Source organism: Papaver somniferum, chromosome 6 (genome assembly GCF_003573695.1).
Source record: "Papaver somniferum cultivar HN1 chromosome 6, ASM357369v1, whole genome shotgun sequence".
Classification (NCBI taxonomy): domain Eukaryota; kingdom Viridiplantae; phylum Streptophyta; class Magnoliopsida; order Ranunculales; family Papaveraceae; genus Papaver; species Papaver somniferum.
Genome location: NC_039363.1, coordinates 117,379,111 through 117,391,227, shown reverse-complemented (window position 1 = coordinate 117,391,227; position 12,117 = coordinate 117,379,111).

Genomic DNA, 12,117 nt, shown 5'->3' with positions numbered 1-12,117 from the left:
GCGCTTTGATGTGGTGTTTCTTCCTCGCTATCCACTTCTTCTATGATGACCTCGTAGAGATCCATAGGGCGGTTAGCTGATTGATTTCCTGCCGCGCCAGGATTACTGTTATTTGGCTGCATTATGGTGGGCGAGGCACGAGTCTCCGGGTGTGGTCGCCAAATATTAATACCGGAATTCTCGTTGGGTTCTACCCGTCCTAGTGTACCAAGATGACCTCACTTTTCATAGAATAATGAGGGAGAGTTGTCTTTTCATTGTACCTTGTCCTTCCTTATATAGACTTTCCAAAAGCCCCTTCTTTTATGACATCTTGTCATGTGTCCTAAACCTCCTTAATTACTGCTAATGCGATATCTTTTCTAATATAACCTCCTTTTTCCTTGTTAATTTCTCCATTGACCCTTCCAACTCATGGATACTTCTTCGGTGGACTTGGGCCTTAGTCCCCATGTCTCATATGTGGCCTTTCCCCTCTTTGGGGCACCCTCACCTAGTTAAGGAGAATTATTTTTCATGTATCAACAGGTAACATCTTTCACTTTAGTCAACATTTGCACACTTCACTTTTCTATTTCCATCTTCTTATCTATCCATGTGATTTCAGTATGCGAGTGTTGTGGCAAACATCACAACAAGTACGATGACTATCTTAGTAGAGTTTTGCAATCAGGTTGAATGACACACATAAGTAATTATTTATGTGTGATGATTGGAATGTATGTGGGATGTTTGCAGCTAAAGAACATATGCAAGCTAATTATTTGGCTTTTTTCTTTGTGTCTATCCTTAGTGGTTCTTACAAGGCGAGAAATTGGAGTAGGTTTTGTGGTTATACCTCTTGTAAGACCTCACGAGACTATAACTCGTCCACTAGGGACACCTAGGGGTTTAAAGGCCTGTTATTCATGCTAAGAGTAACCGTATCCTCACGACATGGAGTTGTTGTATTTAGGATTAGTTTTATTTAGTTTGCTCGAGGACTAGCAAAATCTAAGTTTGGGGGAATTTGATAAGTGCATAATTCATATGATTTTAGTGTCCATTCCATACTTGCTTTAGCTATTATTCTTGCATATTTTCGTATTATTACTTTGGTTTTCTATTATTTGCCTCTATTAGGTGAATCATCCAAAAAGGAGATACAAAGTGCTGAAAAGAGCTAAGAAGAGAAGTATTCCAAGTATCCAAGTCCCAAGTCCAAGAGAAGTGGAAGAAGTGCGATGAAAGGAGCAAAACGCTCAAAATCAAGAGAAGGGACAAAGACTGATCTTAACTCATTCAAATTAAGGATTTATCATCATCATATTGAAGAGAATTGAAAGATAAAAATAATTCAAAAAGAATGAGGTCATTCTGAGTTCGGATGAAGAAGTTGTGGCCAAAACAAGCTTTTATTGAATAACGAAGATAGTAAAGTTCGGGGACGGGTTTCATACTTTAATTCAGAAAATATCTGCTGGAATCTGAAGTTCGCGGACTGGGTTTGCGTACTTAGCAAGTGGAAAACGTTTATGCACACCTTGGAAATCCTAAGGGCACGTTTGGAGTCGTTATTTCATATTTCGGGTCGGGTTCTTGAACCGAACTAAATACTTGAAGACCAAGAAATGTACACCTATAAAAAGGTATTAGGTTACGTAAAAATAATTGATGATCGATCTCATATCACAAGTTCTACATCAAAACCTAGGGTTTACCCCTTTAGGGGGGAACCACCATTATTCATCTTCTTTGTAATATGAGTAGCTAAATCCTTTGTTGATTAAGGATGAATTCAATGTTCTAAGCGTGAAGCTTTATTAATAATACAAACATATTCAGAGTTTTTATCATCATCGTTTGTCTTTACCATATCTAGGGTTTATGAGTTATTCTTAGATTGATTTGGGATGCATAATAGATTAGTCTATTGATTATTCTATTGCTAGTAGAAGTTATGAGATAAGTAATCGTCGATTAACTCTCTACACAAGTAGAAATCGCGAGACCTTAGAGAAGGATTCTGTGGAGAAATCGTGTGTGAAGACAACACCAGAAAGTAAACCTTGATCTAAGAGTTTAACTAATGGGATCAACCTAAATTCACAAAGATTAAGGCGTTCGTTAGATTACACCTTGAGTGATCTACTACTTGGTGGTTCGTTGAATAGAATCTGGTAGTCGAGAACTTCTGTATTCAGTGATTGAAGGAGTTTTGGGGATAACACTAATCTAGATGTTATTCCACAGTTGGTGATGAATGGTTCTAACGAAAGATAGATAAGTATACTAATCCGGCTGTCGCTTGGTAACGGCGAAGGATTCCTTAATCATCTTCTTTATTATTGTCTTTATATTTATCTCACAACCAATCCCCCATTGTTATTTACTTTATTTTGTTGATCAAATAACCTATCAATTACAAAGCTCTCTGTGGGAACGACTTCTTACTACCGCTATATTACCAGTTAATTAGTGGAAAATATATTTATTAATTTGTTGAGCCTACGACAGCCCATACACTCATTGACGGTTTATTAACGAAGAAGGATTCCTCGATCATATTTCTCTCTATTGCTTACAACTTAATATTTTCAATTACTTTTATTTACTTTGTTCAAAATATAAAACAAAACTCCCTCTTTGTGACACTTCGACAACTAAAACTCACTGCTCTTCGTGGGAACGATCCTTACTTCCATTATATTACCAGTTAATTGTATGGAAATAAGATTATTAATTTGATTGTACTAACGACAACCATGAAATTTTGGCGTCGATTCCGGGGAGCAGTCGGTAGTTTTAGTTGTTATTTCTTTTAGTTTTATTGTTTTTAGAGTTTATTTGTAGTTTTTAATTTCGTTTTCTAGAATTTTGGTTTCAGGTACTTCATCTCTGGCACCGAAAGATTGGGATTATTTGAGGTGCGGTATTTAAACTCGCAGGGGAATGGTACTACAAGCACTTCAGCAAACACAACAAGAACCTCCTTCAGAAGAGATGGTAGATGGTACAAATCCACTTCCTCCTACGCCTCAGGAGAGGAAGCTGCGATAGCTGACATCTCCATGCTTAGATTCGCAACCACTATGTATTACAATCACTAACCCAGTGGAGCTGAAGTCGAATATACTTCATCATCTACCAAAGTTCAAGGGACTTCCAGGTGAAGATTTGAATTGTCATCTTAAAAAATTTCAACAGAAGATGACGAGTCTTAGGAAAAGTACCGAAGACAGTGATACAACATTGTTGCAAGCTTTTCAATTCTCTTTAATAGATGCAGCGGAAGAATGGTTGTATTACCTTTCCCCTGGGAGTATTACAACATGGAATGAGATGAAAAAACTATTTTTAGAGAAGTATTTTCCTACTTCTAAGGCAACCTCTGTTCGTAAGGAGATTAGCGGTATTCTTCAGATTACTGGGGAGTCTCCTATGAATACTGGGATAGGTACGAAAAGTTAGTGGCAAGATGCCCTATCACAACATATCCCCAACACTCATCATTCAATAATTATATGAAGGGTTACTTCCAGAGCAAAGGAACTTGATTGATGCAGCCGCTGGTGGTTCACTTACTGAAAAGACAATCTCGCAGGAAACCAGTTTGATTGAGAGCATGGATTCGAATGCTCAACAATTTTATACCAGCAATGACTCAAACTTCAGAAAAGTTAGCAATATGGAGGAAACTTCACAGTCATAGCAACGGATGAACAATATAGAGAATGTAGTACAAAAGATGGAAGCAGTGATTATTCCATCATACGAAGATGAAGCCGAGTTAAATGCCATATTTCCTAATCAGAGGCCAAGGTATGATCCCTACTCTAATACTTACAATCCGGGTTGGAAATACCACCCAAATTTTAGTTATGCTAACAAGCAAGCTGCAGTTCTTAATCCTTATGTGAGACAAAATGGATTTCAACAACAATAATTCCAACAGCCTCAACAACCTCAGAATCAAAGCTCCAGCCTTGAAGATTTTCTGAAAACCTACATACAGAAACAAGATATAATTTTGCAAAGACAGGATATGGCGATTAAGAACATTGAGACACAAATTGGTCAATTAGCCACTTCCGTAGGTAAGTTAGAAGCACAGGCGGCTGGGAAACTACCATCTCAACCGTTTGTGAACCCAAGAGAGCAGGTCAATGCAGTGACATTAAGAAGTGGAAGGCAAGTTGAGGAGCCTCAAAAACAAGGTTCTAATCCGGATACAGGGACAGTATGCGTACCTAGTAACGATGTTGAGAAGGAAGTAGAAGCGAAAACCATACCTAAGGAAAAGCCAACCTAAGGACACGGTTCCCACTTTTACCATACCACCTCCTTTTCCAAGTCGTTTTTCCAAATCCAATAAAGAATCTCAAGACAAGGAGATCATGGATATTTTCAGCAAGATACACATCAACATTCCATTTATTGAGGCCATCAGAACCGTACCCAGGTATGCCAAGGTTTTGAAGGATTTGTATACAAGGAAGGATAGGTTGATTTCTAATGATATTACTCCGGTGGATAAAGTTCTACAGCTATGTTACTAAAGAAAATGCTTACAAAGTGTGAACATCCCGACGGTTTCACAGTTACCGTTACCATTGGTAACCGACGATCTAAGCGTGCTTTGCTTGATTAGGGAGCTTCCATAAGTGTTATGTCAGCCGATTTTTATGATTCTTTGAATCTAGGACTTTAAAAGAGGCAAAGATCACTATTCAATTGTCTAACAAGTCCAATATATATCCTAAGGGAGTCGTGGAGGACGTGTTAGTTCAAGTGAATCAGTTAATCTTTCCGGTTAATTTATACATTGTGGATATGAACAATGGAGATAATTGCTCATCTACTTTGTTACTTCTTGGGAGACCATTCATGAAGATTGCAGAGACGAAGATTGATGTTGATAGTGGCTCACTCACTATGGAATTTGATAAAGAGATCATTCGCTTCAATATTTTTGAAACCATGCGCTATCCTAGTGATTCTCACTCCGTTTTTTTCTATTGATGTTATTGGTTCGTTAGCGCAACAAATGTTTGAGTTAAACAGTGAAGATGAACTTGCAGTTGTGTTGCGCAATAGCATTGATTTAGACGTTCATGGGCAACCCAACCTGGACGTTTTATCCAAAGAGCTAGTGGAGATATGTGGTTCTTTAACAGCATTACAAGAAGCTAAACCGGGTAATATTTTTTATATTTCTTTACCCATAACTAATGAGGTTCCATTACCTTCTATTGTGCATGCGCCGAAACTAGAATTGAAGCCGCTTCCAGACCACCTAAAGTACGCGTACTTGGGTGATAAAGAAGAACTTCCGGCGATTATTGAAAATAATCTCACCCCAATACAACAAGAACGTCTACTTAGGGTTCTGAAAGAGCACAAAACGGCTATTGGTTGGACAATTGCTGATATCAAAGGCATTAGTCCATCCATTTGCATGCATAGAATTCTAATGGAAGATAATATTAAGCCTGTACGTGGTTCTCAACGTAAGCTTAACCCCCCAATGATGGAGGTCGTGAAGAAAGAGATCCTTAAATTACTAAGTGTGGGGGTGATTTACCCAATTTCTGACAGCAAATGGGTTAGCCCGGTACAGGTGGTACCTAAGAAAGCAGGTGTCACTGCTATTAGAAATCAAGATGATGAACTTGTTCCTACAAGAGTTCAAACAGGATGGAGAGTGTGCATAGACTACAGAAAGCTTAATGTCGCAACGCGAAAGGATCACTTTCCTTTGCCTTTCATTGATCAAATGTTAGAGAGATTAGAGGGACACTCACATTATTGCTTTTTGGACGGTTATTCCGGGTACAATCTGCAGATTGTTATTGCACCATAGGATCAAGAGAAGACTACTTTCACTTGTCCTTTTGGTACGTTAGCCTATAGACGGATGTCGTTTGGTCTTCGCAATGCGCCTGCCACTTTTCAGAGATGTATGGTCAGTATATTTTCTGACTATGTAGAACGCATAATTGAGGTATTTATGGATGATTTTAGTGTTTATGGTGATTCATTTGATATTTGTTTACAAAATCTTGAACTAGTGCTTAAAAGATGAATAGACACTAATCTTGTTTAAAATTGGGAGAAATGTCACTTTATGGTAAACCATGGAATAGTGCTCGGTCACATTGTGTCCTCTCGAGGGCTTGAAGTTGACAAATCCAAGATAGACTTGATAAGAAACTTACAGTATCCCACTTCGGTGAAGGAAATTCGTTATTTTCTTGGTCATGCAGGTATTTACAGGCGGTTTACCAAGGATTTCTCCAAAATATCAATGCCGATGTGCAAATATTGCAAAAAGAGGTTTTTTTTACCTCAACAAGGAGTGCAAGGATGCCTTTGATAAATTGAAAGAGTTGTTGACAACTGCACCAATTATCAAGTCACCGGATTGGAGTTTGCCATTTGAATTAATGTGTGATGCAAGTGACCATGCAGTTGGAGCCATTTTTGGTCAAAGAGTACACAAGCTGTCTCATGTGATTTATTATGCATCGAGGGCCCTAAACGATGCACAAATCAACTATTCTACCACCGAGAAAGAATTTTTGGCTATAGTGTTTGCACTAAAAAAATTTAGGCCCTATTTGGTGGGTTTAAAAGTCGTTGTGTATTTTGATCACGCAACACTTAGGTACCTATTAAAGAAGAAGGAAGCTAAGCCAAGACTGATAAGGTGGATTCTACTATTGCAAGAATTTGATTATGAAATAAAGGATAAAAGAGGTGTTGAAAATACTATTGTTGATCATCTTAGTAGACTTGTTGCTTCCGAAGAAGAACTTCCCTTACAAGATCTTTTTCCAGACGAACAACTTTTCTCAATTGAAGATTCAACATCTTAGTACGCGGATATAGTGAACTATTTGGTTACAAGACAAGTACCTAGTACAATGTCTAATTTTAAAAAGCTTAAACTTAAGAAAATAGCCAAGCAGTATGTGTGGGATGAGCCCTACTTGTGGAAATACGGCTCTGATCAAATCATCCGCAGGTGCGTGCCTAATTCTGAATTTCAATCTATTCTTACTTTTTGTCATACTTATGCATGTGGTGGTCTCTTTGGTTCTAAACGTACCACTTTCAAAGTACTTGAAAGTGGCTTTTATTGGCCTACCCTATTTGAGGATGCAGATATTTTTTGCAAATCTTGTGATAGATGTCAAAGAACGGGCAATATAGGTGCTCGAAATCAAATGCCACTCACACCAATTCTTGTTGTTGAAGTATTTGATGTGTGGGGAATTGATTTTATGGATCCTTTTGTCAATTCTAATGGAAAATTTTATATACTTCTTGATGTGGATTATGTTTCTAAATGGGTGGAAGCTAAATCCACCCCTACTAATGATTCTCAAGTTGTTTGTGAGTTTGTGAAGGAATATATTTTTTCTAGACATGGTACACCAAGAATGGTTATCAGTGATGGAGGTTTCCATTTTCAGAAATCCTTCCATGCTCTACTCAAGAAGTACAACATAACACACAAGGTTGGTACGCCGTATCACCCACAAACTAGCGGGAAAGCTGAAATCTCGAACCGTGAGATTAAGTTCATTCTTGAGAAAACCGTAAACACTACACGGAAATATTGGAGTTATAGGCTTAATGATGCACTTTGGGCATATAGAACGGCGTACAAAACACCGATTGGTATGTCTCCATATCGGTTGGTCTATGGCAAAGCTTGTCATCTTCCGGTTGAACTTGAACACGAGGCATATTGGGCGATAAAGATGTGCAACATGGATTATGACAATGCGGGGAAACAAAGGAAGTTACAACTTAACGAGCTAGAGGAGATACATAATAATGCGTACGAGAGCTCTCGTATTTACAAGGAAAAGACGAAACTTTTTCATGATAAGATGATTTCTCGAAAGAGTTTTGTTGTGGGTCAAAAAGTTATTTTATTTTATTCTCGTCTTAAACTATTTCCTGGTAAGCTAAGGTCCAGATGGATTGGACCGTTTGTTGTTACTAATGTTTTCTCTTATGATGCAGTTGAAATTTCTAGTCATAGAGATGGGACGACTTCAAAAGTAAACGGCCATAGATTCAAGCCATATTATGAAAACGTTGCCTATGTGAATATGGATGAAATTGAGCTTCGTGACTTACTCCCTCTGGAGGAGTAGCATAATTGGAATGCCAAGTCGGGATGAGGACATTAAACTAAGTGCTACTTGGGAGGCAACCCATCGGTTTTGTATCTCTATCCCTTTTGTTTTTAATTTTCTTAGTTTTGCATATCATATCTTGCATTCCCATCTTATATTTACAAAGTCCTATATCTATAATGAAAGTCTTGACGAATTATCGTCAGAAAATTCTGATTGCGCACTTATCACGAGAATAGCTCTCGAGACTTCATACGGAGTCCGATTTGAGTGGATGACCCCAACTTTTAAATAGGACAGAAATACCTTTCGTTTCCAAAAAGAAAATTTGAATTTAGAGTCTGTTAAGTTGGAGATATAGGCCTGGACATTTGAGTTTCGATATTTTTACAGAACTTTTTCAGATTGCATGTCAGTCAGTCCGGAGGCCATAAAAGTCAGACCATTTAACGAAACACTGTTCCCTTTTGAAACCTTATATATAATACATAGGAGAACAAATTTTATTTAGGATGTTTTTCCTAGTTCCCTACCCATTTGTACAATTTTTGAGTACTTCAGGGCTGTTATGTCATAAATCAGAATTTTCGGTTTTGAACATTGAGGACAATGTTGAGTTTAAGTGTGGGGGAGCATTTGGTATCTACTATTTGCATATACACATAAAAAAATAATACTCTTTGATTTCTTGCACTCTTGAGACTTCATTTTTTGGAGTTAATTATGAGCTATTTAGGATGATACTTTATACCTTTTCAGGTTGAAACAGTTCTCATGGATGTAGATTGAGTTCCACTTTATCGTTCTAAAATACTTAAATTTATACGTTCATAATTGAATGCAAAACGCAACTATGGTAGTCGTTTGAAAGATTCATCCTCGCAATTAATCATTACTGAATCACTTTATTTTTATTTTTGTAGTTATATGTTTTTCTAAAGTGATTTGGTGGGATCCTGATACTACTGTGGATGTTGCAGCAAGGTAATCATTGGTTGAGTATATAAAAGCCCCATAAGACAATTGTCTTACACTCATAAACAGTGAGCCAAAAAAAAAATATATATATAAGGCTCCTCTTCTTTTATCGACACTAATAAATGATAGGTCCGGAATTGCGGATTAATCATGTAGTCGATGAAAACAAAAACCTATCATCATTATATAGCAAGTCAAATAGACTATTGATGAGGTTCTTGACACATTTTTTATAGCAGTATGTGTGAAACGTTGTCCCTGTCTCCGTCGCCTAAACAAGAGCGGAAAGCAGGATCCAAGGCAACTATCACATACTTGCTGAAAAGGAACATGCGCTTAGAGTATCTAATCATGTGGTCGAGTTAAATGGGTGCTTCTCTCAATTATTGTGATATAAATAAGAATCCTTTGACGAAATTCATACAAGTATTGTGGGTAACATCTTTCACTTAAGACAACATTTGCACACTTCACCTTTCTATTTCCATTTTCTTATCTATCCATGTGATTTCAGTACGCGAGTGTTGTGACAAACGTTGCAACAAGTACGATGACTATCTTAGTAGAGTTATGTAATCAGGTTGAATGTCACACGTAAGTAATTGCTTGTGTGTGACGATTGGAATGTATGTGGGATGTTTGCAGCTAAAGAACGTATGCAAGATAATTATTTGTCTTTCTACTTTGTGTCTATCCTTAGTGGTTCTTCCAAGGCGAGAAATTGGAGTAGGTTTTGTGGGTATACCTATTGTAAGCCCTCACGAGACTATAACTCGTCCACTAGGGACACCTAGGGGTTTAAAGGCTTGTTATACATGCTAAGTGTAAACGTATTCTCAACGAGATGGAGTTGTTGTAATTAGGATTAGTTTTATTTAGTTTACTCGAGGACTAGCAAAAGTTAAGTGTGAGGGAATTTGATAAGTGCATAATTCATATGATTTTAGTGTCCATCCCATACTTGTTTTAGCTATTATTCTTGCATATTTTCGTATTATTATTCTTGTTTTCTCTTATTTGTATCTATTAGGTGAATCGTCCAAAAAGGAGTGTGACTACTTTTTTTCCCGTAGTCTACGTAATGTATACATCTCAGAGGATCTGATGCTAAGTAGTATCGATACCTCTGTTGAACTGATAATGCTAAGTAATAAAAGATATTCAAGATTACAATAATAACGAAGAACACAAATATAATATAAATCTTCTAAGTTATCATGAGACACAAGAGATTACGTGGTTCGGCATTTGTCTACGTCCACGGGGTAATGAGTGATTGTTTTGTATTAAGTTATGGTGGTTACAAGAGAACTTAAATGCTTCCCAAAGTAATAGAGAAAACTCAAGTTGAAGTAATACTTAAGTTCTAAACATTAAAGAGGTATAATCTTAAGACTAGATCATCTCTCCTAGATATTGAATGCCTTTAGTTTGTTGGTGAGGCTTGGTATTTATGGCCTCTTCTGCTCCAGGTATCTCTTTGCTGCCTCTGGGTCCATCGTTTGCTGATATACCTTTCATACCAATGGTAACTTCGTCCACCGCATACCTTCTCCAGTCGTATTCCGCCACCTCAGATGGCCCACGTTCCTTCGGGAACTACCCAACCTTAGTACAGGTTGTACCTTCGTTCACCGCTAGCTTCTGCCAATCGGGTTCTGTCACGCCTTCTCTCTCCACGTTCCTTGATTCATGCGTGTATATAAGAGATTTGTGCATTTAATGTTGATTAGATGCGTCACCTACCTCTGTCCCTTCGCCAGCTGCCTCTTTGTAGACTAGGATTTTACTCTTCTCATTTTAACCGTTTAGGCCTTCTTTCTTGGGATGAGATAAAGTAGATCTGCGGAGGTATCCTTTGCTACTCAGGCTTCTCTGTCTAGCGAAGGCTGCACAGTTGAATTCGTATGTGGCCACTAATATCGTGACACGTGCTCCACGGAATATTGGTATTCACAGTTTGCCCCTTTTCTTTCATATTCTACCGTTTGGTAGATGTGGAAGAAAACTTCCGTTACGCCGCCATTTTTGCACGTACCAATTGGGTGGTCCCTACATGTCGTTTCATGCAATAACTTCTGCTTGAATTTCGGGACATCCAAATTTTTAGATTCTCCAGCCGCCTATAAGAGGGGAACAAAGAGAAGGAATTTTTATTAATTCCCTTTCTTCTTCTTCGAAATTTCGCTCTCTATCTCTTTCATTGAGATTCTTCTCCTGCTGCTAACTGCTCCTTATTCCTTTTGATTCTTCGACTGCTTTGGCTCCACAGTTGATCGTACAAGTAAGTGATACTCGCCTTTTAGTTTTGATTTTCTTCATGCTTGTCCCTGTGTCTCTTTATTTGACTAGGGGATTACTGATGTTGATGTTATAATTGCATGTGAGAATTATCGTTCTTTTTTACTTGCTCATGTTGTATGGGACCTTGGGTTTTGTTCCATTTTGATTTTTGATGATGATTTCGCCATGATCGTTCTTTGCCTACAATCTTGATTTTCTTGATGTATGATATTCATTTTCGCCTTATGATATGTTCAAACCGTTTCCTTTGGTTGGTTTAGTAAAACCCATGCCCAAAGTATGTCGGTTTTTGCCCTTTTTCTGCTTTTGGAATGAACTGTGATTTTCTTCTGCCATTGTTGATGAAGATATTCTTCCTGTTGATGTTAGGTATTATGACGATCCCAAAGAAGCCTACGCGTAAAGGTACGAAGATATCCTCGTCGAAGGATCCTCCTCCTCGAATGGATCTTTCTGATGCTACGCCATCCCCTCCCCCTGAGGACTCAGAGGTGCCTGCTGGTACTGAGGTGGCTACGCTCCCTGAGGATGTTGTGGACCTTAATGTTGAAGTATTTGTTATCGAGGATCTTCCACCTCCTCCTCCTTATTATGAACTGCAAAGGCTGACACTTCGTGACAAGGATAGTTATTCTCATCTGACTTTGGATGAGATTCTAAGTCTTTTCGTCTTCACAAATTTGAGATTTCCTTTGCCAACGGC